Genomic DNA, 19,591 nt, shown 5'->3' with positions numbered 1-19,591 from the left:
GCTCCAATGGCAGGAATTGAGATGCTTCTTCCATCAAACTTGGACGTAGGTGCAGTATAATCACCAAGCATCCTTCTTGCATTATTGTTGTTGGGTTCGGCTGCCATCTCCTTTTCTTGTTCAAAAAATTCAGCAAGGTTGTCTCTGGATTGTTGTAATTTAGCTTCTCTTAATTTCCTCTTCAGAGTCCTTTCAAGTTCTGGATCAGCTTCAACAAGAATGCCTTTTTTCTTGTTCCTGCTCATGTGAAGGAGAAGAGAACAGAAAAAGAAGAGGAATCCTCTATGTCACAGTAAAGAGGTTCCTTTATTGTTAGTAGAAGAAGAAAGGGAATAAAGAAAGGAGAATCCAAACACAAGGGTGAGGATATGGGCAGTGATTTGAGATGAAGAGAAGTATTAGTAAATGAATGAATAAATAGAATAAGATTAGAGAGAAGTTTTTGAAAACAATTTTGAAAAGGAGTTAATGATTTTCAAAAATTAAGATAAAAAATAAAATTAAAATAAAAATTTAAAATAATTAATTAATTAAAAAGAATTTTTGAAAAAGAGGGAGGTATTTTTGAAAATTGGAGAGAGAAAAGTTGTTAGGTGGTTTTAAAAAAGATAACAAACAAACAAAAGTTAATTGGTTAGTTTGAAAAAGATTTGAAAATCAAATTTGAAAAGATAAGAAGATAAGAAGATATTTTGAAATCAAATTTTTGAAAAAGATAAAATTTTAAAAAAGATCTGATAAAAAGATATGATTAAAAAGATATGGTTGGAAAAGATTTAATTTTTAAAATTAAAATTAATTACTTGACCAACAAGAAACTAAAAGATATAATTCTAGAATTTAAAGATTGAACCTTTCTTAACAAGAAAGTAACAAACTTCAAATTTTTGAATCATTCATATTAATTGTTAGCATAATTTTCAAAAATAAAGATAAAATTAAGAAAAAGATTTTTTGAAAAATATTTTAAAGAATTTTTGAAAATCATTAAGAAAAATGAAAAAGATTTGATTTTTGAAAAAGTTTTGAAAAAGATAAGATTTTTAAAATTTGAAAATTTGATTTGACTTACAAGAAACAACTAATTTTAAAAATTTTTGACTAAGTCAACTCAAATTTTCAAAATTTTGAGAGAAAAAGGAAAAGATATTTTTTTTATTTTTGAATTTTTAATTATGAGAGAGAAAAATATAAAAAATGACTCACAACATGAAAATTATGAATCAAAACACATGATGCATGCAAGAACACTATGAATGTCAAGATGAACATCAAGAACACTTTGAAGATCATGATGAACATCAAGAACATATTTTTGAAAATTTTTTATGCAAAGAAAACATGCAAGACACCAAACTTAGAAATCTTTCATGTTTAGATATTATGAATGCAAAAATGCACATGAAAAACAACAAAAGATACAAAACAAGAAAACATCAAGATCAAACAAGAAGACTTACCAAGAACAACTTGAAGATCATGAAGAACACTATGAATGCATGAATTTTCAAAAAATGCATAAATTTTTAGAAAAATGCAATTGACACCAAACTTAAAGGTTGACTCAAGACTCAAACAAGAAACACAAAATATTTTTGATTTTTTTGATTTTATTATTTTTTCGTATTTTATTTTATATTTTTTGAAAAACATATAAGGAAAAAGGAAGTAATGAATTCAAAGTCCTCAATCAAAATCCCAAGAATCATACCAGTTTAGTCTAAAGCTTGATGGCCAGCCAAGCTTCAACATACCATTTTGAAACTCTAGAATTCATTCTTAAAAACTCTAAAGGATTTTTCGAAAATAGAGGGAGAAAATTTTTTTGAAAGATTTTTGAAAATTTTTTTTTGAAAATGAATGAATAGAAAATTACCTAATCTGAGCAACAAGATGAACCGTCAGTTGTTCAAACTCGAACAATCCCCGGCAACGGCGCCAAAAACTTGGTGGACGAAATTGTGATTCATACTTAAATTGTTGTTTGAAATTGATTCCCCAGTAATGGCCTCAAAAACTTGGTGCTCAATACCATGGTCTAAACATAATTTCACAACTTCGCTCAACTAACCAGCAAGTGTACTGGGTCGTCCAAGTAATAAACCTTACGTGAGTAAGGGTCGATCCCACAAAGATTGTTGGTATGAAGCAAGCTATGATCATCTTGTAAATCTCAGTCAGGAGGATAATAAATGGTTATGGAGTTTTCGAATAATAATAATAAATAAACTGAAAATAAGGATAGAAATACTTATATAGATCATCGATGGGAATTTCAGATAGGCGTATGAAGATGCTGTGCACCTTCTGAATCTCTGCTTTCCTACTGCCTTCATCCAATCCTTCTTACTCCTTTCCATGGCAAGCTGTATGTAGGGCATCCCCGTTGTCAATGGCTACATCCCATCCTCTCAGTGAAAAAGGTCCAAATGCTCTGTCACGGCACGGCTAATCATCTGTCGATTCTCGATCATGTCGGAGTAGAATCCCTTGATTCTTTTGTGTTTGTCATCACGCCCAACAATCGCGAGTTTGAAGCTCGTCACAGTCATTTAATCCCGGAATCATACTCGGAATACCACAGACAAGGTTTAGTCTTTCTGGATTCTCATGAATGCCGCCATCAATTCTAGCTTATACCACGAAGACTCTGATCTCACGGAATGGAAGGCTCGGTTGTCAGGCAAGGGCAACCATGCGTCGTGCATCAAGAATCCAAGAGATACACACTCTAGCTTTCGCTTATAGAACGGAAGTGGTTGTCAGGCACGCGTTCATGGGGACAGATGATGATGAGTGTCACGGATCATCACATCTATCAGGTTGAAGTACGAGTAGTATCTTAGAATAGAAATAAGATTGAATTTGAATAAAAGATAGTAGTAATTGCATTAAAACTCGAGGTACAGCAGAGCTTCACACCCTTAATCTATGATGTGTAGAAACTCCACCGTTGAAAATACATAAGTTATGAAGGTTCAGGCATGGCCGAATGGCCAGCCCCCAAAACGTGATCACAGGATCGAAAATATAGTTCAGGATCCAGGATCGGTCAAAAGACACTGAATACAATTGTAAAATGTTCTATTTATACTAAACTAGCTACTAGGGTTTATAGAAGTAAGTAATTGATGCAGAAATCCACTTCCAGGGCCCACTTGGTGTGTGCTTGGGCTGAGCTTGAGCTTTACACGTGTAGAGGCTTCTTTTGGAGTTGAATGCCAAGTTGTAACGTATTTTTGGCGTTCAACTTTGGTTCGTGACGTGTTTCTGGCGTTTGACTCCAGAATGCAACATGGAACTGGCGTTGAGCGCCAGTTCATGTCATCTAATCTCGAATAAAGTTTGAACTATTATATATTGTTGGAAAGCTCTGGATGTCTTCTTTCCAACGCCGTTGAGAGCGCGCCATTTGGAGTTCTGTAGCTCCAGAAAATGCATTTGGAGTGTAGGGAGGTCAGAATCCAACAGCATCAGCGGTCCTTTGTCAGCCTTTTATCAGAGTTTTGCTCAGGTCCCTCAATTTCAGCCAGAAAGTACCTGAAATCACAGAAAAACACACAAAGTCATAGTAAAGTCAAGAAATGTGAATTTATCATAAAAACTAATGAAAACATCCCTAAAAGTAGCTAGATCCTACTAAAAACTACCTAAAAATAATGTCAAAAAGCGTATAAATTATCCGCTCATCACTGCCCAACATGAAACTTAGAATTGATGTTTGTGGGCTTAGTGAAGCTCTACACTGAAAGAGATGGCTAGAACACTAAGTGTTACACAATTATCTCTCTTTTCTCAGATAGAGAATTGGGGTGAGGCATCTTGAATAAGATGTGATTCTGCTCAAGTTGTAGAATCAGTTCTCCCTTAGCTACATAAATGATAGCATTGGCAGTAGCTAGGAAAAGTCTTCCAAGGATGACAGAGTCATCTTCTTCTTCCCCAGTGTCCAAGACTATGAAGTTTGCAGGGATGTAGTGGTCTTCAACCTTCACAAAGATATCCTCTACCCAGCCATATGGCTTCTTCATTGACTTGTCTACCATCTCTAATGAGATGTTTGCAGCTTATACCTCAAAGATTCCCAGTTTCTCCATTTCAAAGAGTGGCATGAGGTTTATGCTTGATCCTAGGTCACACAAAGCCTTCTCAAAGGTCATGGTGCCTATGGTACAAAGAATCAGGAATCATCCAAGATCTGGTGTAGCCTCTGCTAAACCAAAGCATTTAGTTCTTTGGTAAGCAGTGGAAGTTCTTCCTCCAGAGGCTTTGTACCAAATAACTTTGCAGTCAGCTTCATGAGAGCTCCTAGGTACCGAGCAACTTGCTCTTCCCTAGTGTCTTCATCCTCATCAGAAGATGAGTTTTCATCAGAACTCATGCATTATAGAAGTGCATGCAAAGGAACTTCTATAGTCTCTACATGAGCCTTGGCTTCCTTTAGTTCTTGGATAGGGATTTCTTGAGTAGGTATTGAGCACTCAGAGGGGGTACCATCACTGGCGTTCAACGCCAGCTCTGGTGACTATTTAGGCATTGAACGCCCATGATACATACCCTTACTGGCGTTAAATGCTAGTTCCCTTACCAATTTGGGCGTTGAATGCCCAGCAGGGATGTCCTTGCTGGCGTTCAACACCAGTTTCCTTGTCTGTTTACGCGTTGAACGCCCAGTGAGGGCTTTTTCACTGGCATTCAGCGCCAAAGTTCCTGCTTGTTTGGGTGTTGAACGCCCAGCCAGTGTTCCCTGGCTGACGTTCAATGCCAGCTCTGATGCCAGGATGGGTGTTGAACGTCCAGTAAGGGCTTCTTCATTGGCATTCAGCGGCAGGCTATCAGCTAGTTTGGGCATTGAATGCCCAGCGAGATCTTCCTCCCTAGCGTTCAATGCCTTCCTGATCTCTCTAGACTCGGCCTCAGCTTCAATGTTGATGGCCTTGCACTCTTCTCTTGGATTCACCTCAGTATTACTAGGAAGAGTGTCAGGAGGAGTCTCAGGGATCCTCTTGCTCTGGTGACCAACTTGTACCTCCAGATTTTTTATAGAGGACCTTTTTCCAGTTATGAAACTTTGAGTGGTCTTAGAAGGGTTGGAAACTATAGCAACTAAGTCAGAAAGGCTCTGCTTAGGGGTTTCCATGTTCCTTTGAGAAGATGGGAATGGTGGTATGTTGTTGAACCTATTCTGGGTTCTTCCACCATGATTACTACTAAAGCCTTGTTGAGGCTTCTGTTGATCCTTCCATGAAAAGTTAGGATGGTTCCTCCATGAGGGGTTATAGGTGTTTCCATAGGGTTCTCCCATGTAATTCACCTCCTCGATGGTGGGTTGATCAGGATCATAAGCTTCTACTTTAGAAGAAGCTTCTTGAGTGCTGCCATATGCAACTTGCATTCCAGTCAAATACTGAGAGATCATATTGACCTGCTGGGTCAAGATCTTGTTCTGAGCCAATATGGCATTCAAAGTGTCAAGTTCAAGAACTCCTTTCTTCTAAAGTACCCGTTACTTATAGGGTTTCTTTCAAAAGTGTACATGAACTGGTTGTTTGCAACCATGTCAATGAGTTCTCTTGTCTCTTCAGGTGTTTTCTTCAAGTGGAGTGATCCACCAGCAGAGTTATTCAATGACATCTTGGATATCTCAGAAAGGCCATCATAGAGGATATCTAATATTGTCCAGTCTGAGATCATGTTGGGAGGACATCTTCTGATAAGTTGGTTGTACCTCTCCCAAGCTTCATAGAAGGATTCACCCTCTTTTTGTCTAAAGGTTTGAACTTCCACCCTAAGTTTGCTCAACTTTTGAGGTGGAAAGAACTTGGTCAAGAATGCATTGACCACCTTCTCCCATGTGTCGGGACTCTTTTTAGGTTGAGAATCTAGCCACAATCTAGCTCCGTCTCTTATAGAAAAAGGATAGAGCATAAGTTTATAGACCTCAGAACTCACTCCATTGGTCTTGTCTGTGTCACATATCTGCAAGAAGTCAGATAAGAATTTATTTGGATCTTCCTGTAGAAGTCCATGGTACTGGCAGTTCTGTTGAACTAAGGTCACTAATTGAGGTTTCAGCTCAAAGTTGTTAGCTTCAATGGCAGGTGTTCCGAGGGTTACCTGAAACTGTAGGTCGATCTCGGACGAGATCTCCTTTACTGATCGGAGCTGTGATGTCTGACTTGTTGGACTTGGTGGTGGTGCTGATCCTTCGTCACCGGAGGGTGGAAGTACCTGCAAGGGACTCCGATGCTTAAGTTAGCAAGGGTATTAAGCAGGTTTTTAGTAGAATCAGAGTATGAGTTATACCTAGGTACTCCAGTGTATTTATAATGGTGTTGAGCGACCTTCTTAAATAAGATAAGTTAGTTATCTTATCTTATCTTTGAGTGAGGTCATCTTATCTTCAAGGGAACCGCCCTTCTCTCTATAGGCTTAGGCTGCCTCTAGATTTGGGTCGTGTTTCTCTATTTGGGCCCTTTTTTGGGCTTCCCTGGCAATTTGGCCGAGCTCTTTGAGAAGAGGTCGGATAGTCTGACCCTAAGAGGTCGGTTGCTTTATCGCCAAACATCCTGGGTCAGACAGCTTAACTCGGGATATGAACAGTGCCCCTGCTCGAGCTCGGTCTTTATTCTGAAGGTTGAGTCTTAGTTTTAGGATTTCGAACCTTCTCAGGTGAAGCCGAACTCAAGCATTTTGTCAATTTTATCTTTGTAGAGTTTCTTTTTTGAATGCGGAGTGTTTCCTCTTTCGTTTCCTCTAAAAATGCGTGCTTTTGTATTAGCGTCCTAGCCTTGGGAATGTGCGAGGGTTTTAATGCCCTCATGAATTGGTTTTTAATGCCCCGTTTCTCTTGCTTCTTTTATTTTTACACACAGAAAAAGTTTTTCCTCTTCTCTGTAACTTCTCCTTTTCTTTCTCACTTTTCTGTTTTCGCCTGTTTTCTGCATTTTCGCGTTTCTCCTTGCGACGTTGTTTGGTGATTGTAGGTGCTTTCTTTGCTCTCGATGGCAATTCCTGATTTCCTCATTTTTGACTTCCTTCCGTACTCTTCTCCCTTTTCAGGTTGGTTCATGTTTTCTTTTTTGCATTGTTCTATTTCCTGGTAAAGTAGGGTTTTTACTTGAGTGTATGTTTGAAAAGCTTGAACCTTTTTGCATTTCTATACTTTTTATCACTATGATTTCTGGTTTTCTCTTTTCTGGCATTTCCTTGATGGTTGAAGCTTCTAGGGTTTTCCATGTTGTTGCCTGTTTCTGTATAGATGGCTTGTTTAATTTTGAAGAAAGATTTGTGTTTTTGACAATTTTTCCGCTTTGCCATGTTTTTGCTGTTTGATAGTTCTCTTTGCTGGTAGACTAAAACTGTAATTTGAGAGGTGGCTATTTTGATGACTTTATTCAGTTTGTGGCCTTTCAGAGTGTCATTTTTGTTGAAATAGAGACTTTATCTTCCTGTTGGGAAGTGTAGAGATATAGACTTGTAGATTTTCCTAAGTCCTTATTCTACCTCCAAAGGATGCCCCTGGATCTTTTTGGAGTGGGTCCTGGGGTTTCCTTTTGTTGCTTTGCCTGGCTTCTTGACACCTATATGCTTTAGTTTTGAATTGTCTCCATTTATGCCCGAGTTGTTTACTTAGTGTGTCGAGATGTTTTTGAGTAATCCAATCTTCTTTTCTTCTTGTAGGACTAGTTGACCTCATGTCTTCTCGCAAAAATATTGTTGAGACGTCTTCCCAAGTCCCTGAGGGCATGGCTGATTAGGTGGATTCTATGGTCCTTTTGTGTGTTTCGTTAGTTGATTCAGAGTTTTGTCAGCAACTTAGGCAATTTCATAAGATTTGTGGCAACGGTAGCCATGAGAGGAATTATGAGCTCGTGTCTCTAACTTCTGAGGAAAGTGTTTGTTTTTCTACCCGAATTGCTGGAGAGCGCCCCTTTTTCTATGCCTACGACTTCTTTTTTAGTCAAATGAATATTACTCTTCCTTTTACCTCTTTTGAGACCAACCCTGTTATGGTCCTGTAATGTAGCTCCATCCCAACTTCACCCCAATTCCTGGGGTTTTATAAAAATTTTTCAGCTGCTGTGTCATGAGTTTGGTATCCCTGCTTCACAATCTCTCTTCTTTTATCTTTTCGTCTTGACAAAGCCTGGTGTAGTGAAGAAGAAAGCCGCTTGGGTTTCTTTCTGAGCTTCCCAGGGGAAAAAGGTTTTTTCCATGTTTGATGAATCTTTTCGCAATTTCAAAAATTACTTTTTTAGGGTCCGAGCTATTGAAGGAGCCTGGCCCTTCTTTCTGGGTGAAAATGATGAGCCCACTTTTCCTTTAGATTGGCAAAAGAATGTAATGGTTTCTAGATATGCGTGGGCGATGTTAGATGAGGCTGAGCAAGCTTTTGTGACTGTGCTGGAAGAAAACTGGGGTCAGCCCCCCATCTCGATACAAAGAAATTTTTAGCGAACCCTTCTCTCCTCCGAGCTGAGCTGGGTAGTCTTCAATTCTTCTTTTTGGTTTTGCTTATTTTGTCGAGTTTGTCTCTTATAAGATCTTTTTCTGACTCGTATCTTGGTTTCCTGTTGTGATGTTTGCTTGCAGATATGATTAAAAACAACGAATCCATGAAGGCCTTTAAAAGGGCGAGGAAAGCTACTGCAGCTCAGAATGCCTCGGCCAAGGCGGCCGGGGAGGGGTCTTCTTAGGTTTCATCGAAGCCTTTAGTTGCGAGTTCTCTTGGGCCGAGGAGGGTTATCCCTACTCCTCGGGTTCGTTTGGTTGATCCTTCACAGACTTCTGCTGGTACCTCTTATCCTTCCGCAGCTCCTCCTCCAAAAAGACCTCGATCTGTCGAGCCTTTTAGTTTGGATGATCCCGACTTTGATGCTGTCGGGTTTGTAGATCAATAGATTGCTCCCTATGGTGTCATGCCTATTGATTATGTATCCATTCTTCATCACTTGGATTTTATTACTCGGAGTGGCATTAAATTGGCACACATGGGAGCAGCTTTATACCGGACTGCTCAAAATCTTCCTATCCATGCTACAAAGGCCTTTATGAAGGAGGCAAAATCAGAGTTTGACCGGATTAAGGGTTTGAAAGAGGAGCTTGAGGTGAAAGTGACCAAGCTGGAGAAGAAGTTGGAGGGGAAAAGACTCGGGCTATTGGTCTAGTGGCTGCTGTGCAACTAGCTGAGGACACGGTGTTAAAACATAAGGATAACTATGTTACCACCTATAGAGGGATGATGGATCTCAGGAACAGCTTGGAATCTGTCCGAGCCGATTATACCAAACTTCAAAGTCACCTTGTAGGCAGCGTTACTGCTGCTTATGAGAATTTGAAGGAGCAAGTTCGAGTTCCTGCGCCAGAGCTCGACCTTTCCCTTTTTAGCATGGACAACATTGTTAGGGATGGTAAGATTGTTCCTGATGACCCTGATGATGATGATGATGATCGTCCTTCACTGCCTGCCACCAAAGCCTCTATCGTGCCGACCTCTTTCACTTCCACCACCAAGATCGATTGTCCTGAGTCAGAACCTGATTGCCACATCTTGAACCGGGATAATGGGACAGTGGATGCAGTGCCTCTTCAGACTCGTCCTCCTTCACCCCGTGTTGATGCTGCCAAGAAGTCTTCAGATGTTAACTGAATTTGCTTGTGTAGATAGCCCGGCTTGTAGGCTTTTAAACTCTTTACTTTGTAAATGTTGTTTTGCTGACTGTTGACACTCTTTTAGTTGCTCGTTTAGCAACTTTATTTTGAAAAACAAAGTAGTTTCTGAACTTTTGGGGCTGATTTTGGCGGTCTCTAAAACTTGCTATCATAACTAGTTGTTTTTATATCATGCCTGTTTGCACTTGTTTTGGTACCTTTCTAGGTTTTGGGAGTGTTGGAACTTTTCGTTGTCTGGCCTCTTTGGATTTGCTTGATTCCTTTGTCTGATGTTATTTCCAGCAACTTGTTTTGTTTGGACTTTGTTCAGGTCTTTATTAGGAATTACTTTGTATAACGCTGAGGTCGCCGATTTCGTTATGTCAATTTTGTCCAAGTTGTTGTTAGTAACCCTCTTTTTTGGACATTGTTTAGGTATCTTTCAGGGATTACTTTATAGCTTTAAGTTTTGGACCGACTTCATCATATCGGTTTCTTATAAGTTATTTAGTAATCCTCTTTCTTGGACATTTGTTCAGGTCTCTTTTAGGGATTACTTTTATAACTTTTATGTCTTGGGCCGACTTCATCACGTTGGGCCCTTCTAAGTTATTTTTGTAATCCTCTTTTTTGGACCTTGTTTAGGTCTCTTCCAGGGATTACTTTTATTACTTTTATGTCTTGGGCCGACCTCGTCATGTCAGTTTCTTCTGAGTTATTTTGTAATCCTCTTTCTTGGACCTTGTTCAGGTCTCTTTCAGGGATTACTTTTATAACTTTTGTGCCTTGGGCCGACTTCATCATGTCGGGCCCTTCTAAGTTATTTTTGTAATCCTCTTTTTTGGACTTTATTTAGGTCTCTTTCAGGGATTACTTTTATAACTTTTATGTCTTGGGCCGACCTCGTCATGTCGGGCCCTTCTAAGTTATAGTAATCCTCTTTTATAGGGCTGGCCAGACCTCTTTCCAGGGATTTACTTATAACTTCGATTATTGCGACTGGTCCGATTTCTTTACGTCGGCCAGCCTTTAAGTTATTTTATAGTAATCCATTTTATTAGGACCTCATCAGGTCCTTTCTATGGATCACTTTTTATAACTTCTTGCATTATTCTATTTTCATCTTTGCCGATTTTGTAGAGATTGAGTTTAACCTTCGTTTGGTCGACCTTTTAATGAATTTGGTTTTCAACTTTGGTCTTTATCGTGATCGCGTAGTGAATTTGATTTTCACTTTCTACCGATCTGTAGCTTTATAATCGGATGATGAATGTTTTAGATTAACGCGGCTTGAGCATTTGTAGAAGATCTAAATAGATTTTATTCAAAAGAAAATGCAAATATATACATGCGGAAGGTTAATCCTTTAAGTCGGGTGATTTGTAGGTCTTGGCTAGGCGCCTCATTAAAAAACCTTTTCAGGAAAAAGGGTGCACCTTATCCTAAGAACCTTTATCATCCCTAACTATAGTACTTTCTTAGGTTGCAGACATGGCATGACCTAGGAAGCTCTCGGCCATCGAGTTCGGACAGTCTGTAGTATCCCTTTCCAAGTACTTCTATGACTCGGTAGGGTCCTTTCCAGTTTGCTGCCAGCTTTCCTTCTCCAGGTCGAGTTGTTTTGATATCATTTTGGATTAGGATGAGGTCGTTCTCAGCAAAGACTCGCTGTACTACCTTTTTATTGTATCTCGCGGCCATTGGTCGTTTTAATTCTTCTTCCCTAATCCGAGCTCTTTCTTGGACTTCTGGAAGTAGGTCGAGTTCTTCCCATTGAAGTTGGGAGTTGGCTTCTTCATTATAGTGGATCATTCTAGGCGACCTTTCTTCGATCTCTACTGAGATCATTGCCTCCATTCCGTATGCTAATCGGAAGGGTGATTCCTTTGTGGTGGAATGTGGCGTTGTTCGATATGCCCATAGGACTTGTGGGAGCACCTTGGCCCAGGCTCCCTTTGCGTCTTGAAATCTCCATTTCAGCCCGGCCAGTATGACTTTGTCGGCTTGTCCATTGGCTTGGGGATGTTCTATAGAAGTGAATTATTGCTTTATATTCAAGTCGGCCGCTAACTTTCTGAAGCCTGCGTCTGTGAACTGGGTACCATTGTCTGTGGTGATAGATTATAGAACCCCAAACCTTGTGACAATGTTCCTATATAAGAATTTTTGACTTCTTTGAGCAGTGGCATTAGCTAGGGGTTCTGCCTCAATCCATTTTGTGAAATAGTATATTCCCACTATGAGGAATTTAACTTGTCCTGATCCTTGAGGGAAGGGCCCAAGAAGGTCGAGTCCTCCTTTTGCAAATGGTCAGGGTGAGGTTACGCTGATAAGCTCCTCTGGGGGGGCGATGTGAAAGTTGGCATGTTTCTGACATGATGGACATGTCTTTACGAACTCTGTGGCTTCCTTTTGTAGAGTTGGCCAATAAAACCCTGCCCGAAGTACTTTTTTGGTAAGTGCTTGTGCTCCGAGGTGATTGCCACAAATGCCACTGTGTACTTGTTCTAGAACTTCCTTTGTGTTAGAAGTCAGTACGCATTTTAACAATGGTATTGAAATCCCTCTTTTGTATAGGGTGTCGTTTATGATGGTGTAGTATTGTGCCTCCCGTTTCAACCTTTTTGCCTCTTTTTTCTCTGTGGAGAGTGCATCTGTTTTGAGGTAATTAATTTTGGGAGTCATCCATCCTTGATCCTAACCTGTTATGGCCAGGACTTTTTCTTCATCTGAGATTGATGGATTCTATAGAATTTCCTAGATGAGGCTTCTATTGTTTCCCCCTGGTTTGGTGCTGGCTAGTTTTGAGAGTGCATCTACTCGGGTATTCTGTTCTCGGGGTATGTGACGGACCTCATATTCTCTGAGTTATCTGATCTATTCCCTGGTTTTGTCCAAGTATTTTTTCATGGTGGGATCTTTGGCTTGGTAGCTTCCTGCTATTTATGAAGTGACTACTTGTGAGTCGCTGAAGATGATAAGCTTTTGGGCTCCAACCTCCCTAGCCAGCTTCAAACCAGCTAGTAGTGCCTCATATTCCGCTTGGTTGTTCGAGGCAGGGAACCCGAATTTGAGGGAGAGTTCGATTTAGGATCCTTGTCCGCTTTCAATTATCACACCCGCGTTGCTTCCAGTTTTATTAGAGGAACCGTCCACGTAGAGATTCCACTCTGTGGGGATTTTCGGTGTGTCTGTAAATTCTGCGATGAAGTCGGCCAGGTATTGTGATTTGATGGCTGTCCGAGCTTCGTATTGAGGATCAAATTCGAACAACTCGACTGCCCATTGCAAAATTCTGCACGCCAGGTCTGTTTTTTGTAAAATCCCTTTTATGGGCTGGTTGGTCCGAACCCTAATGGTGTGGGCTTGGAAGTATGGACGAAGTCGTCGAGATGTTAGTATGAGAGCGTAGGCAAACTTTTCTATTTTTTGGTAGTTCAGCTCGGATCCTTGTAATGCTTTACTGATGAAGTATACGGGTTGTTGCCCACTGTCGTCTTCTCAGACTAGTGCTGAGGCTACTGCCCGACTTCCTACCGTGAGATACAATATGAGTGGTTCTCCTTCTCGTGGCCAAGTTAGGATAGATGGTTGTCCGATGAATCTTTTGAATTCTTGGAAGGCTTGCTCGCACTCCGTTGTCCATTTAAACTTCTTTCCCTTCCTTAGAGTGGCGTAGAAGGGAAGTGATCTTATTGCCGATCTAGCTAGAAATCTGTACAAGGCTGCCAACCTCCCGTTGAGTTGTTGTACCTCTTTGACATAAGTCAGACTCTTCATGTCGAGTATGGCCAGGCATTTATCCGGGTTTGCTTCGATTCCTCTTTGTGTGAGCATAAAACCCAAGAATTTTCCAGCTTCTACTGCGAAGGTGCATTTTGCGGGATTGAGTCTCATGCCATGCCGTCTTATAGTGTCGAATACTTGGGTCAGGTTGGACAATAGCATTTCTTCATTTTGTGTCTTTACTAGCATGTCGTCCACGTAGACTTCCATGATTTTTCTGATGTAATCCGAAAAGACCTTATTCATTAATTTCTGATAAGTAGCTCCCGCATTTTTAAGACCGAAAGGCATGACGATGTAGCAGTAGTTTGCTTTTGGGGTTAAGTAGGAAGTTTTTCTTGGTCGGGTGGATACATTGGGATTTGATTGTATCCTGAGTATGCGTCCATAAATGAGAGGTATTTATATACAGAGGAGGCATCTACCAGAGCATCGATACTTGGGAGTGGATAAGGATCTTTTGGGCAGGCTTTGTTGAGATCAGTGTAGTCGGTGCACATTCGCCACTTTTCGTTTGATTTTTTCACCAAGACGACGTTAGCTAGCCATAGTGGATATTTGACTTCTCTTATGAATCCTGCCTCTAGTAGAGCCCGTTGATAAACCACTAGTTTATGGTTTATCTTGTGCTCAATTGAGTGGTTTTTATCAACTCTTTACCCACTTATTCATACTATTTGCATGTTTTATATTTTCCTTCCTGATTTTGTGCTTTGATTGAAAACATGCTTCTTTGGACTTATATTTGCTTATTGTTAATCCTCTCTTATTACCATTAGATGCCTTGATATGTGTGTTAACTGTTTTCAGAGATTACAAGGCAGGAATGGCTCAGAGGATGGAAAGGAAGCATGCAAAAGTGGAAGGAATACAAAAAGTTGGAGAAATTGCTAAGCTGTCCAGCCTGACCTCTTCGCACTCAAACGGCAATAACTTTAGCTACAGAGGTCAAACGATGCGGTTTTAGTTGCGTTGGAAAGCTAACGTCCGGGGCTTCGATTTGAGTCACTCGGACGCGTGACCTGGCAGGAACGCAACCCGCGTGGCTGCGTGAGCCATGCGGCCGCGTCACTTTTCCGCGACCTGTACGGACCAGAAAGCGCTGGAAGTGACTTCTGGGCTGTTTCTGACCCAGTTTTCAGCTCAGAGAACACAGATTAGAGGCTATAAAGTAGGGGAATGCATCCATTCATAATGATGCTCCAATAATTCACTTTTCATATTTTAGATGTAGTTTTTAGTGAGAGAGGTTCTCTCCTCTCTCTCTTAGGATTAGGATTTAGGACTTCTCTTAGTTTTGGAAGTGACTCTCGATCCCAGGTTTAATATTCCTTTCACTTTATATTTATCTCTTATTTTCAGATACTTCAGTGCTTGCTTGTATTAGATATGTTGCCCAATTGGCTTATTAGCCTTTCCATGTTATGACTTGAATTTATGTTGAGACGTAGTTTAATTGCTTTATTTACATGAATGCTTTTAATTTAATTTAGATATTCTTCCTTTTGGCTTTTGTTGATTAATTGGTGACCCTTAAGTTATCAAACTCATTGTTGATTGGAAATTGGAATTAATTCATCCACTTAACTTACCTTCATAGTTAGAGGTTAACAAAGTGGGATTAAAAATCCAATTCTCATGACAATTGATAAGGATAGGACTTCCAGTTCTTACACCTTGCCAAGAGTTTATTTTACAGTCATTCATTTACTTTTATTACTTTGAAAATATACCTGTGCCCATTGCCTAACTAACCTTTTACCTTAATCCAAAAACACGTTTTCATAACCAATAATAAGAACATACCTCCCTGCAATTCCTTGAGAAGACGACCCGAGGTTTAAATACTTCGGTTATCAATTTATTTAGGGGTTTGTTACTTGTGACAACCAAAACGTTTGTACGAAGGGATTTCTGTCGGTTTAGAGACTATATCTACAACGCGGCTGTTTTTATGAAATTCTTTACTGGCAAAAATCTTAACGTCAAAATGGCGCCGTTGCCGGGGAATTGCAAACGTGTGCCTTATTATTGGTTATTGTAAATATTTTTCAAAAAAAAATTTTTTTTTCTTTTACTTGTTTATTTGTTTTCTCTTTTTCCCCCTTATTTCTGATAACTATTATGAATTCTCACCCCTCTCGCTTTGAGTTTGGTTCTAACTTTGTTAAAGGAAATAGAAACCGTAGCAGGAATATGCATCAAGGTCAGACCAATCAAGGATGGATGGAGCCAAGAGGATCTAATAAACCCTTTAGGCAACAACACCCTCCAAGATATCATGGACAACGACCATTCTACAATGCAAACCCAGCTGAAAGATATGGTGGACAACCTTGTAACTATGAACAAGTCCCACCCCGTGCCTATAGACCATCCTCTCAACATAACTTTGAACCACCACACTCACAAGTCTCTTTCCACCATTCACCTCCATATGACCATAACCCTCAACCACCATACCAACCACCTTATGAGCCATATGAACCATATATAGAACCACCCCAATTCCAAACCAATTACTCCCACGAACCACCACCTCAATATTTGCCATCTCCATATCCATCAATCCAAGAGCACTATGATCCTACTTATGATAGCCAAGCGCAGCAAGATTCAACGGATAGTCTCACGGAAACATGTGCAAAACTTCAGGCAACCATTCGTCAATTCAAGCAAGCAATAATGAGTCAATTAGCTTCCCGACGTTCGGACAGTCAAGGAACCCTCATGGCTTCATCCGAGCAATCTAATGATGAACGTAGCATGAAAGAGACACGAGAAACTCCGGTGGACAGTACGGAACATGACTTTGTACTGGAACAAATGGAGGAAGCTGTAATTATCAAAGAAGAAGAATTGGTTGAAGACTTAGGAGATGCTGAACCTCCATAGGAAAGTCAAGTTATAGAGTATCCTTCAAAGACGTTTGAAGCTGATATTGAGGAGGGTGTACAACCTCCAAAGCATAGCATAGTTGAAGACTTTGAGGGAGATGATCAAGACATGGATTCAATCATTGATGAATTCTTATCTACATTTGAATCCTCTTCCATTGGACTTGATATGGAGTTTAAAGAAGATGAAACACAACATCCCATGCTCTTGGTGAACAATGAAGAAGAGATTAAATTGGAAGAAATCCACTGGTGGACGAAATTGTGATCGCTATTCTTTAAGTTGTACTCATTGTAAAATTATGGAATTTGAAATTGGCACGAGTGGACACAACTCCGTTCAACTAACCAGCAAGTGTACTGGGTCGTCCAAGTAATAAACCTTACGTGAGTAAGGGTCGATCCCACAGAGATTGTTGGTATGAATCAAGCTATGGTCACCTTGTAAATCTTAGTTAGGCAGATTAAATTGGTTTATGGGTTTTTGAAAATAGAAATAAGAAAATAGAAATAATAAAAGGGATAGAAATACTTATGCAGATTCATTGGTGGGAATTTCAGATAAGTGAATGGAGATACTGTATGGCTCAAGAACGCCTGTTTTCCCACTACTTCAACCCAATCCTTCTTACTCCTTTCCATGGCAAGTTGTGTATAGGGGTTCACCATCAGCGGTGGCTACTTTCAATCCTCTTGGGAAAATGATCCTCTGCGGCTGTCACTCGCATGGCTAATCGTCTGGAGGCATCACCCATGGTTGATGGCTACATCCCATCCTCGCAGTGAAAACTATGCTCACGCGCTCTGTCACAGCACGGCTAATCACTGGTTGGTTCCCGCTCCTACTGGAATAGAATCCCTTGATTCTTTTGCGTCTGTCACTAACGCCCAGCACTTGCGAGTCTGAAGCACGTCACAGTCATTCATTACCGGAATCCTACTCGGAATACCACAGACAAGGTGAGACTTTCCGGATTCCCAGGATCCTACTCGGAATACCACAGACAAGGTGAGACTTTCCGGATCCTCATAAATGCCGCCATCTATCTAGCTTATACCACGAAGATTCTGTTGGGGAATCTAAGAGATACACATTCAAGCTCTGTTGCATGTAGAACGGAAGTGGTTGTCAATCACGTGCGTTCATAAGTGAGAATGATAATGAGGGTTACTTATCATCACATTCATCATGTTCTTGGGTACGAATGAATATCTTGGAATAAGAATAAGAGAGATTTGAATAAAAGAGAATAGAATTGCATTAATACTTGAGGTACAGCAGAGCTCCACACCCTTAATCTATGGTGTGCAGAAACTCCACCGTTGAAAATACATAAGTGAAAGAGGTTTAGGCATGGCCGAATGGCCAGCCCCCAAAACGTGATCACAGGATTCAAAATACAATCCAGGATAGTAAAAAGTTCTATTTATAATAAACTAGCTCCTAGGGTTTACATGAGTAAGTAATTGATGCATAAATCCACTTCCGGGGCCCACTTGGTGTATGTTTGGGCTGAGCTTGATCAATCCACGAGCTGAGGCTTTTCTTGGAGTTGAACTCCGAGTTATGACGTGTTTTGGGCGTTCAACTCCGGATCATGACGTTTTTCTGGCGTTTAACTCCAGACAGCAGCATAAACTTTGCGTTCAACGCCAAGTTACGTCGTCAATTTCCGAATAAAGTATGGACTATTATATATTGCTGAAAAGCCCTGGATGTCTACGTTCCAACGCCGTTGAGAGCGTACCAATTGGAGTTCTCTAGCTCCAGAAAATCCATTTCGAGTGCAGGGAGGTCAGATTCCAACAGCATCAGCATTCCTTTTGTCAGCCTTTTTCAGAGTTTTGCTCAAGTCCCTCAATTTCAGCCAGAATTTACCTGAAATCACAGAAAAACACACAAACTCATAGTAAAGTCCAGAAATGTGAATTTAACATAAAAACTAATGAAAACATCCCTAAAAGTAGCTTAAACTTACTAAAAACTATATAAAAACAATGCCAAAAAGCGTATAAATTATCCGCTCATCACAACACCAAACTTAAATTGTTGCTTGTCCCCAAGCAACTGAAAATCAAATAGGATAAAAGAAGAGAATATACTATAAATTCCAGAATATCAATGAATATTAATTTAATTAGATGAGCGGGACTTGTAGCTTTTTGCTTCTGAATAGTTTTGGCATCTCACTTTTTCCTTTGAAGTTCAGAGTGATTGGCGTCTCTGGGAACTCAGAATTTCGGATAGTGTTATTGACTTTCCTAGTTAAGCATGTTCATTCTTGAACACAGCTACTTATGAGTCTTGGCCGTGGCCCTAAGCACTTTGTTTTCCAGTATTACCACCGGATACATCAATGCCACAGACACATAACTGGGTGAACCTTTTCAGATTGTGACTCAGCTTTGCTAGAGTCCCCAGTTAGTGGTGTCCAGAGCTCTTAAGCACACTCTTTTGCCATGGATCACGACTTTAACCACTTAGTCTCAAGCTTTTCACTTGGACCTTCATGACACAAGCACATGGTTAGGGACAGCTTGATTTAGCCGCTTAGGCCTGGATTTTATTTCTTTGGGCCCTCCTATCCATTGATGCTCAAAGCCTTGGATCCTTTTTACCCTTGCCTTTTGGTTTTAAGGGCTATTGGCTTTTTCTACTGCTCCTTCTTTTTCTTTCTATTTTTTTTCGCCACTTTTTTTTTTCGCAAGCTTCCTTTTTCACTGCTTTTTCTTGCTTCAAGAATCAATTTCATGATTTTTCAGATCATCAATAACATTTCTCTTTGTTCATCATTCTTTCAAGAGCCAACAATTTTAACACTCATAAACAACAAGATCAAAAATATGCACTGTTCAAGCATTCATTCAGAAAACAAAAAGTATTGCCACCACATCAATATAATTAAATTAAATTCAAGGATAAATTCGAAATTCATGTACTTCTTGTTCTTTTGAATTAAAACATTTTTCATTTAAGAGAGGTGAAGGATTAATGGATTTTATTCATAGCTTTAAGGCATGGTTACATACTAATGATCATGAAGTAGAGACACAAAACATAGATAAACACAACATTAAAAACCGAAAACAGAAAGAAATAAAGAACAAGGAATGAATCCACCTGAGTGAGGGTGGCGCCTTCTTGAAGGTCCAATGGTGCTTTTTGAGCTCCTCTATGTCTCTTCCTTGCTTCTGTTGAATGATTCCTAGTAATTTTGGTGTTTCTACCCTTAGTTGCTTCCAATATTTGTGTG

The 19,591-nt window shown here is 40.0% G+C and overlaps 1 non-coding gene across 1 annotated transcript; it reads left to right on the top strand.

Annotated features, from left to right (window-relative positions):
* Window positions 1–5,687: 5,687 nt before the first annotated feature.
* LOC112699698 (small nucleolar RNA R71) lies at window positions 5,688–5,796 on the top strand. Its single transcript, XR_003152640.1, has one exon. It is a non-coding gene; the product is annotated as a small nucleolar RNA R71 (small nucleolar RNA).
* Window positions 5,797–19,591: the final 13,795 nt, after the last annotated feature.

Source organism: Arachis hypogaea, chromosome 6 (assembly GCF_003086295.3).
Source record: "Arachis hypogaea cultivar Tifrunner chromosome 6, arahy.Tifrunner.gnm2.J5K5, whole genome shotgun sequence".
Classification (NCBI taxonomy): domain Eukaryota; kingdom Viridiplantae; phylum Streptophyta; class Magnoliopsida; order Fabales; family Fabaceae; genus Arachis; species Arachis hypogaea.
This window is presented reverse-complemented; position numbering and strand designations above follow the sequence as displayed.